Genomic DNA, 15,634 nt, shown 5'->3' with positions numbered 1-15,634 from the left:
CATCCGCCTGTCCCCGCAGCTCCCCGCCTTCCTGCCCCATTAGGATTCTCCATAAAGGCTATATAATTAGGACATCAAGCAGAGCTCCTAAATAGTAGCAAAGTGGAGCTTCATTTGCTCTCCTTTACTATTCACATCATTAAAAAAAAAAAAAGAAGTTGGCTGCTATGTAGGAATTATTCCCTTCTTACTATCTGTGCTGTAAAAACGGGCTTGGTGGTTTTCAAACTAAACCCAAAAAATGTCATGTCAAATGCTTGATCTTGTCCTACTATATATGTCAACATTTGACGATGAAGGAATAGAGATTACTTCATAACAGGCAGTTCCCTGTMAGGTTATAAATGGACAAAGTAATAAAAAAAATTTAAACATCATATATTACATTCTGAGAGATGTTTCTTGGAAGGAAAATGTATCCTAGTGCAGGGGTTTGCTATTTTGACACAGCTTGTGTCAAAGAAAAGGGATTACAGCTGAGGTGGAAGTGCTATAATGTTTAACAGATGGTTGTGAACTTGCAAAACTTGCATCTTTAGAGTAAATTCAAAACTTCTTAACTTGAGGAATGTGAGAGGACAGAAGGAGTGAGAAAAARCCATGGAAAAGAGCAATAACTGGGATCAGCACCATGGACAGAGAACGTTTGACACATGCTATTTCAGTTTTTCTGTCCTTTTGCTCCATTTCTCAGAAATTCTTCAAACTACTTGTTCATTCGTCAAACCAGTTATGTCTCTTGTTGTGCATATTAAAAATGTAGTGTCTCGTTCCTGTAAAGAAGTTGCAAATGTTTTTGTACATCAATGCGAGTGATTACGATCGTCTGCTTTTTCCCATATTTTKGGGGGKGTGTGTGTGCGTGCGAGTGTGTGTGTTTTGTCAATCAAAATGTCCATCCAGTCATTGCAGATTGCTGGTTTGAGCTCCTACTCTGTCTGCCTCAGTCATTGTATTAAGAGACYTGTAGTGGTTAGAATGACGGTGGTTCCGGTACACAACTGCTTCTGTTGTGTACAAAATAAGTACAAAATAAAAGATTATCACACACATACAGTGTCAATGAAACATTCAATACGCTGAATCAGTCACCAGCTGTAGTTACATTGTAGCTTACCACCATGTGCATGAAGGACCGAATGTGGTGGAAAATACTTTGTGTGAAGCATTAGCTCAACCAATGATTAGCCAGTTTTCTGAAATAGGTCAAGAATACACCCATACACCAAAAAGTAGATAGTGCTAGAGCACAACACAATATTACAATTCTGACAATGAAAGGACAACGATTTGGATGGGATCAACAGCCAAAGAGAAGAAGAAGAGGAGGAATGAAGTTGTGGAGGAGATGTTAGGAGGTAAAATAGAAGAAGAGGCCAGTTTCCATTGCTCCAACGTAATCAGGCAATGGTTTTCAACCCACAACAGGATGCTGATGGAGTTCCTCTCACTCTACTCCTCATTCCTTAACCCCATTGAGGATTTTTTTTATTTATTGGCATGGAGATGGAAAATATACAACCACCAGACAGACTTTATGCGTAAGATTTTCAATAATGCCTATAATCTAACAACAACAACGCCTTATTTTGATAACTCCTCACTAAAGAGTTTGATTGAAATTCAAATGGGGTCATAGTTAAGTCAACTTGTTCTCTATATGTTATTTTTCTTYAGASAAAAGTTCAAYGTCTAGCTTTTATTAGTTGCAGCATGACTAAATAAATTGGGTAAAGTTAAGAAYGGCTGTTACGCTTGTGCTTACAAAGTTCTCCATGTTGGAGCAAGGATTTACGTTTGTATTCAGCTTTAGCTGAGCAGCAGTGCTAAGGCTAAGATCAAGCCAGCAGAGCTTCTTAACCCTGAGGAACTTGTTGCCAGAAAATAGCACAACTTAGAAACAGTGAMAGTGATTGTTAGTCATGATTCTATTCCCAACAAACMAACAAAGGGGATCCTCTGCAGTTCTTGACTAGCATAAAAGTTGTTTGYACTAAAGCACKAATGACTGCAATTGTGAAACTTCTTCCTTTTTAATCAGATGTGTTTAGCATTAATCCATCTGGGTTGATTTTTAAACACATAGGCCTATTTAGAAAATGGACTCTGAAATATCATATTATGTTATAGTTTTGTTTGAGAACTGTGAAYAAGAGKGAAAATGTCTTGTGCCCCCAAATAAATTGATTAAATTAACAACTATTRCCTGTGGTTTCAAAAACYTGACWCAACCTGAAACWAAATATTTGAAAAATACCTTTATTCATGTACATAGGCAMTTTGGGGTAAAATGATWTCAAAAATAAGCTCRAATTCAACACATTTTGTYAAGAACTTTTTCGAAATTGCTTAATTATTGAATTATTATTGCTTAATTATTATAACTGTGATTATTTTTAAGCATACTTTAGCCATTTAGCGAGCTTATTTTCATGTTGAGTAAAAGCCAGTCGAAMTAAAATGTGTTCTCTYTTAGGTTGGCTGACAGTTTGCCCTGCCCATAYRGCAATTAGATGATTCAGGACCACGGACAGTGGATGTCTTTTCACAATACAGACTAGGATTTTAATGTGTTTGTTTGACATGATCAAAATCTTTGCATAAGCTGAAAAAAAAAATCTATAGCTCACAGACCCTGGGCTGTCTTGGAGAAACAGCCTGAAAAGTATCCATTCCAATTAGCCCGCTGTAATCCTCAGCTCATCCCCGCCTTACGCCCCACTTGTTCCTACACCCGATACTTTGATCCAGACTCCTCGGCACCTGACGATCCAGGCTCCCTCTTCCCTTTTTTTTTTTTTTTTGTTGTTGTTACACATCTTCAACGCCGGGGCTAATCTCACTGACCCGGCGCAACCTTGACCACCCACTTCCCCCGGCCTTGGGCTTGGCTCATCGCCGCCCCGGACACAGAACGTTTCCCGGGAGAGACAAAAGAGTCTGCTTGATCGTTTCATCAAACGCCCGTCCCCGCGCCGCTGCCGGAGCGTGCGCACACCGCCGCCGACCTCCCCACGCTTCCCAGCAGCGGCGCGGGGAATGAGAGGGGAAGTCGATGCAACAGCGCCAGCCAAGTCAATGATCCATAAACAAGAGCCAATCGGCGAGCGGGTAATGAGGGACTTCATTTGAACTTTATGTAAACAGCGGGAAGCGATGTTTTGGCTTGCTGTGGGACGGCGCGGGGGTTGTAACCTTGATGGATGGACAGCTTAAGTTGGCATTACTGCCAGATTTCTACAGAGATGAGTGTCATTGCTGTTTCATCCACTTGGCAATGCAGAACATCTCTATAAGAAAATAATAGATATGCCCAATTTTAAAACAAAAGCCTTTTTTCTTTCTTTCTTAGAAGTAGCAACACACACACACACACACACACACACGCACACACGCAGACACACACGCAGACAAACACTTAAACTCAAGCAGAGAGGGAAAGAGAGGGGAGAAGCACCTTTCACTGCCCCCCTTTTCACCCCCCTCACCCTCCAGAGCCCCCCTCCTCTCTTTCACTCCAGAAAAAAACGGCAAGGAGGCGCGACTCGCAGGGCCGCACATAGCTGATCAATATTCGATTTAGTTGCTAATTTAGGGCCTTTCTATAGCTGTCATCCCGTGATGTATGAGTCCTAACCCGAGGTCGCCGCGGAAAAGAAGAAGAAAAAAAAAATAAGAAAAAAAAAATCAAACACCAGTCAACTTTTCACTTAACAATAGAGCGACTTGAATATTATTTATGGGCGAAAGACCCACTTTATGGGTGAATTGCTCCTATCGCTGGTGGGAATGATGAAGCGCCTTGTAAGTGCACGCCACACAGACTCTGACATTGGCGTAAACAGACGTGCAGGCAGGAAAGAGAGAGAGAGAAAAAAAAACATGCAAACACACACTGGAAACACGCTGCTTTAAAAATAGACGAAAAAAAAAAACCGGGGAAATATTCATATCAGCGCACGTCAATATTTCAGACTCCAAATGCGCACATTTGATTAATGACGTTTTAGTYCGAAAAGGGGATCCCTTCCATCCAAAAAGTACCCGCACATGCACGCGCTGACGTACACGAGCACACACACAAACATATGCCACAAAAAAAAAAAAAAAAAGATATCCTATTTGTCACTCGGACTGATATTTTGCATTATGGACCTAATTGTTTTTGCGCGCCCATCAAATCTGAATGCTGCCGCTTTATTTTTTGCCACCTAATCTCTTCCCGATCGATCACTGTACTAAGGATGTTATCAATAATTTGGAAGCTTGATTAACTCCAACGTTTCCATAACAATGCGAGCGCGTTCATCCTCTCCTGAATTTTTAATTAACGCCTGCTTAATTAGTTCAAGATCGTTTGAGAGCGAGATACTTTGTTTTAAAGAGGAGGAGGACGGGGAGGGGGAGGAAATTAACATAAAAATCTCTGCTGATAAATTGATATATTATCAGGAAAGAAATGTTGTAGGAATTTCTAAGCGGAACGACTCATAAACAGACATCCATCAAGACGAGACAGCCTGAGACAACGTATAATTCTTTGGCAGTATAATTTAATTATTTAATGACTATACTATTCTAATTTCTTCAAATAATGAGGATATAAATTCTTTCTGCCTGAATCATCTAGAGACGATCAGAGCGATTTATAACATGAGGCATAAACAGGAAACCAATTTCCTCAGGTGACAAACTATTCCAGGGAACAGTCACCATGGATAGTTTGCACACTCTGAGGGCCTTACACCGGCTCGGATCTGCTGCAGCTTGCTTGGTGAAAGGGGGATTATCACGTTTGAAGTAAAAAGGCATAAATTTGTACAAATGTAGAGAGTCATCGAAGGCGATATGGAAATACTGATTGAAATTTCTGGGTATTTTGTGTGGCAATTGATCCTTAAATGGTAGTAGTAGGCTGGCATGTAAACCACTGAATGAATAAAAGGCATTTTAATTAGAGCGATTAGTTAAGGAATCAATGAGCTGGCACTAGCAGAGCTCACATGGAGACCAGGGATCAGCTAATGCAGCAAGAGAACACTAAAGTAAGCTTTTACAACCCAGCTTCCACTTGTTTCTTTCTCTCTTTTTTTCGTTTTTCTTGATCATGCATGTGCAGCTTTCAGATCTGTGAAAGTTTCAAATGTTGGAAAACAACAAAGTTCCCTGAAAAACTTGAAAAAAAAATGACCTCAATACTTCTGTGAATCAGCATTAGTCAAGTATTGATACCATTCAACTTTGATCAGTTTAGTCCTGACAAACCTTCAATCTCTTACTGAAAATTCTAAGCACATGAAAATGCAAAGTAGTGGGTATTTGTGAAGCTTAAAGAAAATGATCTGTGTTTTTGTCAAAAAAACAACAACAAAAAAAACTGAAAAGTGTGGCTTTCATTTGTACACAACAGTCCTGAACCATCCCTGAAATCACACCTTTTGGAGTGCTTTTACCTAATCTGTCGATCCAGACAACCATTTTTGGCCCTTGTTCTCTACAAAAACACCCAAGCCTTACCATAGATTCCTAATCAGATTTAAATCTAGACTTTGACAGCCCCAGCATATGCTTTGATCTAATCTATTACATTGCAGGTCTGGCAGAAAGAAGCTGGAGGTCTGAGCTAGTCAAGTCTTTTGCAGCCTCTAACAGATTTTGTTTGTTGTGTCTTTGCTTCCATCCATCTATTTGACCTATTTCCCCCTGCCAGCAGAGGAAAAGCATACCCACAACATGATGCTGCCACCTCCATGTTTATCCATGTGAAGTCACTATCACACAAAAATAAAGTATTATTAAAGTTTGTGGTTGTAAAAGTTTAAGGGGTATGAAAACTTCTGAATGAAGCCTTTGAATGAATCCTAACTACCTTCTGATTTTTTTTCTTTTTTTATATACAGGTCATACTCTTCGATCCAGTGCATTAAGCGGGTCTCTTTGCATAGAAAGTATAGTACATGGAGAGTGGGAGTGTGTGCATTGGCTGCTGCCAGCTGCTATGCAGCCTCCAGCTTGTTTTGTTGAAAGTGAGAGTGTGATTTCCCCAGACCCTGCTCTCTGGGGACGCCTGGCTCCCCCCCTGCCATCTCCCTGCAACCCCACCGGTTAAACGGACAGGTCATTGATACACACACACACACACACACACACACACACACACACGCACACGCACGCATACACACACACCCCTACACACGCACACACACACACACACACGCAAACACACACCCTCTCTGCCTGCCGTTCAATCTCCTGCACTAAGATGGGCCCCCACTGGCGCATAAAGGCCACATTTCCCTGGTCATTACTGGTGAGTCACAGCAAATATCTCACCTCACTGTATACACAGTAATCAAATCAAACCTGGAATTACTATCATTAGAAATACTGCAGGAGGCAAATCATAAGGAAGCAACCCTGCGAGTAATAGCCGGCGCTGCCAAAGAGAGTTGTAATAGTAAATCTGATTCTACCCTTCAAAGCGCATGGTGTAATGAGCACCAGGCATTGTTTAAACGACTCAAATGAAATTGATGCCGATTCACCAAGCATGAATGACAGCTCGCATGAAGACGCGCACTGGGAATGAAATATGAACGGCAAAGGGAGGGTGTCGGGGCGGGGGGTTGTGGATGTGCGTGTCAGGATGTGTGGATGATGCTGGTGGTGGCGGTGGCCCCATGAATGCGCTGTTTAACAGAGGTATTAATAATCGGCATGATCTATGAGCTCGTCTGGTGTCAGTGAGCCATTAGAGGGACAGGCTCTCTGTGTTCTCCACACCTCGTTTCCTCCCCCTCGCCTGTGTCAGACCCCTAAAATAATTGTGTGTTAATGGGTGAAGAGCCAGGGAAGGGAAGGGAAGTGGGGGATTGAGGGGGGGATTACAGCCAAGGGAAGGAAAGGAGGGATTACAAAGGAGACCGGTGACTGTTAACAGAGGAGATGATTAGGTGCGATGACTGACCCTTCTCGGCCAGAAACATGAGATGTGTGATAATAGAGTTCAATTGGTGTAAAGGAATTAGGGGAAGATTTTTCCAGACAAAGGAGATAATAAACACATAAAAGGTCGTTCCTGTAGGAGAAGCTGAAACCATAAAGTGGCCTAAAGCTGTTTAAAGGTCCTAATGTGGGCAGAATGAGCTGTGAGGGGAAGGACGAACTGGAGCAGACTGACTAGCAGGTCTCCTCTGACCTCCCTCCGACTCTCCTGCATCTACTTCCCCTTTTCCTCATTTCCTCTCCCTCTCCAAACTGTTCTTCCCACTGATCCCATGTACAAAACAAAGTTGCCTGGCATTGACGGGACCCTTGAGGCCCTCGACGAGCAAAGGAGGAAGTCATACCCAGCCGAGAAAAGGAGGTAAGAAATGGAGTAAGGTAAAAAAAAAAAACTGAGAAGAGAGAGAGCAAGAAAGAAAGAAAGAAAGTGGGGGGTGAGGAGACTGGAGCGTTTCTAATTTAAATAAACCCTTCGGCAGACTGAAACTGGCAGCAAGCTTCCACTTTGCTCACATGAAGAAAAGGAAAAGAGGGGAAAGAAAAGGGTGGAAAAAGGAAAGCAGAGATAGCGAGATGGAGATAGAGATGTCTCTATGTAGGTTTGGCTATCCGCATGGGAGAGTTAGAGGCCAGAGGATGGGGAATGGAGGAATATAGAGATTGAAGTGGAATAAGATGGGGACCTCGATAGAGGGGAAAGAGAGGGGACACACATAATGGAGGGAAAACACTGACAAGATACACAGGTTAAGGGAGGGGAGAATAGGAAAGAGCTGTGAAAGTTAGGTAATGGAGAATTGTGTGTGAAGAGATGGGAGGTGCAATCCATCTGGTGTGAAGACTTCATCCATCCTCCCTCTGGAAACAAAGAGAAAAAGAGAAAGAGAGAACGGAAGATCTCTCAGCACCGGCCCCGATCAGTCTCATCTCATCAAAACTTAGCCAAAGTTTTTCAGATTGTTCCCAGCAGCCAATCTTCTCAGGCCTGCACCGTCTTCTCCGTCACACTGTCTCCCCCTGTCTGTCCCTGTGGCTCGTCACAGCAGCGGCTCACTGGACTATGCTCTCCTAATCGGCTGCCAGGAGGAGAGGAGCTGCTGCTGCTGCTGCACACGCTGTGCAACAAGAAGCCTCACCACATCGAAGTCCTCTGCTGGTTCTGTTGGAAGAGAATGAGGTGACTTCTTGCAAAGATTGCAATTACATAAAGATGCTTAAAAGTAAAATAGGTAAATAGGCATTCTAGTAACATTTGGGGCGTTTCTTTTTTCAGCAGATATTTGATTAAAACTGCAGCCGTATGTTACGTGGTGTCATGTAACAATATTGAGTCAATATTCAGTTCTTTATGCGTTCATTGAAATCAATTTCTTTTTATTTGACTGAATGGTGTAGAATGTAATTTCTCTGAGGAATGAAATTGCAACAAAGTAAAAAAAATATTATTTTACACAGAAAACTACCAATAAAAACAAACACTAGAACAAATAGGATATAAAATAAGTGCAGACATGTGTGTATTCTGGCAGCAGTTAAGCTGCAGGCAGGAAGCTTCATATTAGTCTGTTGCTTCTACTTTTGAAGCATTTTTGAAGCGCCAACACTGATTTTAAGAATGCAACAGTTCTAAAAGTTTGCTCAAAGGTTATGAGGGGTTTTTGACATCCTGCAGCAATCTTTATCCTGCAGTGTCTCTGAAACAGACCCCGAACAGAGAGTAGGTTCATGCTAGTGGCCTTCTTAGCTCCCCTCACTACCCTCCGTTATTCCTGTATGCCATAGAAAATCACAATGAGACTCATCTGGTAACACGCAGCTCTGAACGATGCTGTGAGAATAGTGGAAGAGACGGATTCTTGTTTCACTTTCCTCACAAAGTGGCACTTCTTCCAGACCTTTTAAATAACCCCCATGCTGTTCCTCAACCAAATGGGTAGATATAAGATCTGATCTCCGAGGAATTAAATTCTGTTCAACTTTCTACTGCATGGTTGCTGACTTCCTCCCTCTAAATTGATTCATCTATAACTCACACTACTTTGTCATTTGCAAATGAAATGATCAGGTTTTTCTCGCATGTTTTCACAGTTGTGTGTCATCATTGTAAAAGCACACAATGAGGGGGCCCAGTGTTCTGCATAATCAGGTTGGAGTTGGGTTTTTTTCCTCAAAATGGACTGATTTTTCTTTTGTGGAACAAAATTTTCTTATTAATAAATTGTTCTTGATCATTAGAGTATATGATATTTCATAGGTGTCCTGTGTGTCTCTGTGTTGCCCTGCGACAGACTGGCGACCTGTCCAGGGTGTACCCCACCTCTTAGCAACCCTCCCGACCCCATTAAGGGACAAGGGTGCAAGAAAATGGATGGATAGATGGATGGATGGATATTTCATAAGGGTTATTTTGTTTCTTTTTGGGACTAGTGAGCTATTTAGGAAAGAAACTTAGAAGTAAATTAAATTAAATTGAAATTGAGTTCAGCTTTATTAGCTTGTTCATCCTTCAGCTAAACCCAGTTTACAGTAAAGGTTGCGAAGGATCAGAAAAATCTCACCAAACCAAGTTTATATGACATGGTATTTTGAGGACAGTGATGTAAAGTTGCAAAAAATCTGGGTGAATAGTGACAATGCCAAATAATATAGAGCCTGTTTGGAGACAATGAATATGCTACCTTTTCTTTTTTAAACTTTCAAAGTTGTTGAAAAGTGAATTTCATCATGGATCTGGCTTGTCCAACATATAATCAGTTGGATTGAAATCTGGGAAATTTGAGGCCCATTTAACACCTCAAGCTCGTTGTTGAGCTTTTCAACCCATTCCGCTAAAAATCTACTCCCGGATTTCCTAGTTACCTGCAACAACTCACCGCACTTCTTGCTCCAAGCATAAACAACAAAGTGAATCGCAAGTGCATTCTGCTGAAAATTGATAAAGGTAAGGCAAGCCCCATCAACATCTCACCACGTCTAGCATGTTTAATTTAATGAAGTGAGATAACGGTTCAGTTGAAGTAACTGCAATACAGATGATTGAACTGCAGACATGTGTAAAGTGTTTTTGCTGGAAACATGTCCAACAAACGTCAACATTGATATTCTTAAAAATATTTTTCTTCATAATAAGCTACTTAAGAAACTGCAGTTGAGATGAGAACCTTGACAGACCAGTTAAGTCATGCATAGAAGAAAAACAAAAAACATTTTGTTTACGAGTTGTGTGTCCGAGTTGTGTGTCCTAGCTACAAATGCTTCTGCCCCTGATCTGAACATTTCTTCTGTGAAGGATGGCAGTTTGAACATCATATTGCCATGGCAGGAATATCACTCAAATGTAGAGATTCTTCAAGAAGACCATCCAACTGGAAAGCTCTAGAAATAACTAACAACAACAGGTTTGTCAAACTTGTAAAGACTGACATAAGAAATCCCAAGGATATTGTTGCTGTCAAAAGTACTTCAACAAAGTATTTAGTAAAGGCTTTGAATGCTCATATGGAAATGCATTAGTTATGCACAATGATGTTTGTGCAAAGAAGCAGACATTTGAAAAAACTGATTAAAAAAGAAGCAGTTAACCTAAAAAGGCATCCCCAGGTAACAAAATACATCAGCCAAGCCAAGTCCTAAGCTGGGTGCACTGATAAATGAACCAGTTGTTAAATCGGCCGTGACTGGGGATCGGACGATATTTTCATGTGAAGATGATTTTATCTACTTTGGCAGAAGTAGATAAAAATAAATAACTACTGTCCTCTTCTGCTCTCTTGTGAGAGAGGTTTGACTGACAGACCCACCCACCTGGTCATGTCTGCATGTTTGCAGTTAACTGTAGCCAACCCACTTTTATCAACTCAGTGACTTTCTTGCTATATTTGGAACATTTCGGATAAAGAAAAATCAGAATCGGCCAAAATCGGAATTGGCAGGTCAGGCTTTTTAAAGATCGATAATCAGTTATCAACTGCGATCAGTGAACTCCTTTGATTATACTTTGAGTTTGGAAGTCTTTTTGTGCCTAAATAATTCAAAGGTCAAAACTAAGACAAAACAAGATTCTTGAGTGATACTTGACTGATGATGTGTAAAAGAAAAAAGCCTAAACAAAATCTAAAGAGAAACTTTGAAAGACGTACATAACGTCTGGAAAGCTGCTAATCAAGACCAGGTTAAAGGCTGCATGAAAATCTGCTTCTTTTTTTGGAAGCAAAGTATCCAAAATTCAGCGTTGACTCAAGACTTTTGCACAGCTGTTTTAAAGGGTTTACTCTTATAGCCATCAGTTTCTTATTTATGATTTTCCACGTGTTGCCTGAAGGTCATATGGAGCCATTTATATTTTCCACAACATCACTTATCATAATCTTTGATTAAGTAGCATGCTCATATGCATATAGACCGGCTATTACGAGTTTATTTCAGAGTCAAGCAAAGAGTCAGGGCTTGACACGAATGTTGACAATAGATGACAGGATGCGATTACACAGTCTCCGGATTAAAGGTGTGTGTGTGCGTGAAGGCGCGACACGCATTCTGTGTACAGGCCCACAGGTAGGAGCAAAGTCTACAGGATGGATGGAGAGACAGGAGGGAAGGAGAGACTCCCCGACCCCCTCCTTCAAACATACACACTGAGAACTGGCTCCTGCTCCGGCTTCGCTGGAGTGGAGAACCATAAATCTTCATATAGCGGCTGTTTTGATTAATGCAGCCGAGTCGAGCTAGGGGGCTGGACCTATCCCATTACGGCCTAATGGAAGATGGAGCGGCGCTGTCTCCACCACTAGGCCCCTGTCATTTGTTCCACTTTGCAGTCCATTTGGCCGAGAGACTACAAGCCACTCCATCAAAAATATTTTCAGAGTTAATTTCCGCCCGCTTAATTCGCCTTGATTCGGATTGCGTATCGAATGGCAGGATCGATTTTCGCCTGGCGTCTAAATTAAATAAAAGAGAGGGGGGTATACTTTAAGTCTGCGTTTTCTTTCTTTTCTCTTTTCCATTCCATTTTTCCACCTCTTTTCCTGCCATCCTTTACCATGGGCCCCTCATTCTTCTTCTTGTGATGCATCTCATTTCCTTCTTTCTCTCAGATTCTGACAAACCCACGTTTACAGAGAGGGAGGCTCAGATCTGACTGGTTAGTGATGAAGGAGCACCCACTGAAAGACGAGTTTACAAATTTGCCATGCAAAGGAAATACATTTTATGCTATAAAGGAGACAGACTGAAAGAACTCCTTTATCAAAGCAAAGAAATGTCATCTCTGGAAGAAGATTTGGAAAACACATAGTGAAGAAGAATTGGATAGGCCTGCCTGGGAAAAGTGGGGTAAATTAGGGGCATCGGGGTATAGAGGGGGTGAAAAATAATAGGGGGGCAAAGTATCAAAAAAGAAATGAAAAGAGGCAAAAAGCACAGTGACAAATTGGTCGAGTGTGTCGCGAATTCCCTTTTAGATTTAAAGCCGCGTGTAGCCTATCGTCATATCTTTCCAGAGTAATTTATTTTCTCATTTCTCTCCCTCTCCCCTCACTACCCTTCTCCCTCTCTGTGTGAATTTATCTGGTAGTCACGTGGACTGAGGAGGTGGGGGGAAAAAGTCAATAAAAGTCTCTGGCGACAACTGTTTCCCCCACCGGCCTCTCGTCTCCTTCTTGCATTATCCCTCTTGTTTTGCTTTCTATTTGCTTATTCAATGAAGTTGCCTCGCTCCTCCCCATTTCCTCCTTCTTCGGCTGCGTTTCCTGTGTCGGATCCTCTCTCGTATCATAAGACTACAAGCCCGTACCTGCTCCTCTCCGGGGAGGCCTATTGATTTTATTCTCCCACTAACAGCAAGCCCCGCACTTTGAAATTACAAAATCAGGAAGCTGTTGGATCCAACTCTTGTACCCATCTCTGAAACGTTTCGATAAGCGTAGAAAGATTCACAGAGCCGCCCTGGCTGAGAATTAAGGCCCATTGATGTATAGCACGGAGAGGTGTAGCCATGGCCRAATCCAAAAAGCAAAGTAAGATCATTTGATTTGTCTGCACTCTTGTCTATTTTATGAATGTGTGTTAAATATAAAAAGGGGGTGAATTAAAACATAAAGGAAAGGTACATATATCAAAGTATATGTACCAAATTATGGGGTTTTTTTTAAACTAAAAAAAAAACATGTCAGAGCATGTCAGAGAACCAAAAAAGAGTTCTGATGTGAGTATTTGGTCAGATGCTCAGTTTGAGCATCTGACCAAATCCAGATTGTTCTCCACAGTAAGAAAAATCACTTAACTTTTACCATCCCGAAGATACACATTAAAGTCACAGGTTTAAAAATAAAGTAGAGCAATGTTTAACTGTGGCCACTGTACTGTGTGTTGAAATTCAAAACCAAGAAACACCATCCCAACCACGAAGCATGGCTGTGGTAACATCATGCTTTGGTGGCGCTTTTGGTGGCGCTGCATCCACGATGAGCTGAAAAGCTTTATAAAGTAAGAGGTCGATCCCCTGGAGGGGGCTCACACCACCACGGCAAACAGGACTGATGACCGATGCACCCAATATGACTTGTTCACTCAGCCCCTCAAACACCAGTGCCTCCATTTCAGTCACCACATCTGTTATTGTCTGATTCTTAAGAAAAAAGTGGCTGAGCGGAGGATAATGAAATCAAAGTCCAACACACACACAGTCAACAAGCCCTTGGTAAGAAGCACACTGTGTCAATATTAATCTCCTGGACAGAAAGTCGAAAAATAGCGTCTGTCACACATCATCTTCTCTCTCTCCTGTCTTTTATTTCTGGAGAGGGAAAAAAGATGAAGAGGACCTGGAACTGGGGAGAGAGAAAACAGGCAAGTTTACATGAAATTCAGGATGGTGGTATATTTAATTAGCTCATGTGAACAGTTGTTTGCAATGGTCTGCACAGAAAAATGTAGGAAGTTACTAAATATTTACAAGAGGGAATCAGGATGTCAGTTGACCAAAAATGTGATCTGTTGCACATCTGCAAATGAAGTAAGACAATCTGACGATGCAAACTGCATTTTGCATGGTGAGAATACCAAAACGACAAAATAAAAAGTTCTGGTAAATAAAGTTGGCCTTCCATATATGTCATTAAACGCATCAATGTCTGTTCATACAACAATAGAAGGGAAGATTTAAAAGCTCCCTGAAAACCGACAAGAAGTGCATGATATTTATTTGCAGCGTTTCAGCGAGGGAAAAAAGTCAGAAAGAGTCTTGTTTGTTACTGGAAACAGAAGAACAATCAACTAATCATACAAACATGGTGAATCCCAAAAACTGATCAAATTTTTGTTCTAAAAATAATCACATTTGGGCCAAATTGGGAGGATCAATTGTTTCTCCAGGTGCTGTTTCCTGTTTTCAATGGTTGTAGTCATTCATTTTCTGTAACTACACACATGCTTGCTGAGGAAAAGGGTTAATTAATGAAAATTTAGCAACCCAATTAAACTGGTTAAAATACCTAGGATAGAAAATATTGAACATTGTTTGAATCAACTGGATTTGACAATATTGTTTTATAAATTGGACTGACCTTGTCTGGATTTATTAAGATCTGAATTTGACTATTACATCACTGGGTTACATAGGAAAGAACTGAACAATTTATACAGGTATCTAATTTGGACTGAATTAACACCTTATGTAGTTAATGGGAAGTCAGTTGAACCAGTCGTGCCTTAAGAAATTGTTGTGTATTGGAGCCATAAAAATGAGCTGAGTTACTGAAGCAGAATCACCAACATTAAAAATGAAACTCGCAACTTTGAGTCATATTTAGATCAGTGTAAAGCATCATGTTACAGAACACTGATCATTATTTCGTAAAGTACAACATTGGTTTAAATTCTTTCTAATTAGAGTAAGCTCTCTGTTTTTTCTTCTCACTGATACAACTTTCAAAATTAGAATGAGGTCTGACCTGTCAATTCTGGATATGATCCATCCATTTAAACATGACACATAAAAGTGAAGGCAATTCGCTGCAAGTTCTTTGATAGAGATCATAGTTTTGAAATTATCCATGTTTATATATCAAAGTATATGTACCAAATTATGGGGGTTTTTTTAAACTAAAAAAAACATGTCAGAGCATGTCAGAGAACCAAAAAAGAGTTCTGATGTGAGTATTGAATTAGAAAAATAAAATAAAAAAAAAACATCAGAGCAAAATAAAGAAAAAAAAATGTTGCTAACCATTGGTTAGCAATGCACCAACTGGTGCACCAGTTGGTGCATTGCTAAGACACGTTTTTAAAATTTCTTTTGCTTTAGATTATTATTACATTTCTTAAAATTAGCTCAACTGTCACAGTGAAAAAATATTTGTATTGAAATAACAAAAAATATCCCCTATAGACCATATAGACCCATGAAGAGCATATTCAAGGTCAAAATAAGCGAGGCGACACATCAGTGGAAGACATTCAGGCTGCAGGGCTGCAAAACTAATACTGCTGCTGAAACAAGATGCTTAAGGCCAGTGATCACAACACAAGATCCCTGGGTGATGAGATATAAAATGCCCCTCCATATATTTCATCAATTGTCCAGTGTTTTGAGATTTTTCTTCCTCATGCACATCCACCCTGCATATAT

This window comes from Poecilia reticulata, linkage group LG16, assembly GCF_000633615.1.
Source record: "Poecilia reticulata strain Guanapo linkage group LG16, Guppy_female_1.0+MT, whole genome shotgun sequence".
NCBI classification, from domain to species: Eukaryota; Metazoa; Chordata; class Actinopteri; order Cyprinodontiformes; family Poeciliidae; genus Poecilia; species Poecilia reticulata.
This window is presented reverse-complemented; position numbering follows the sequence as displayed.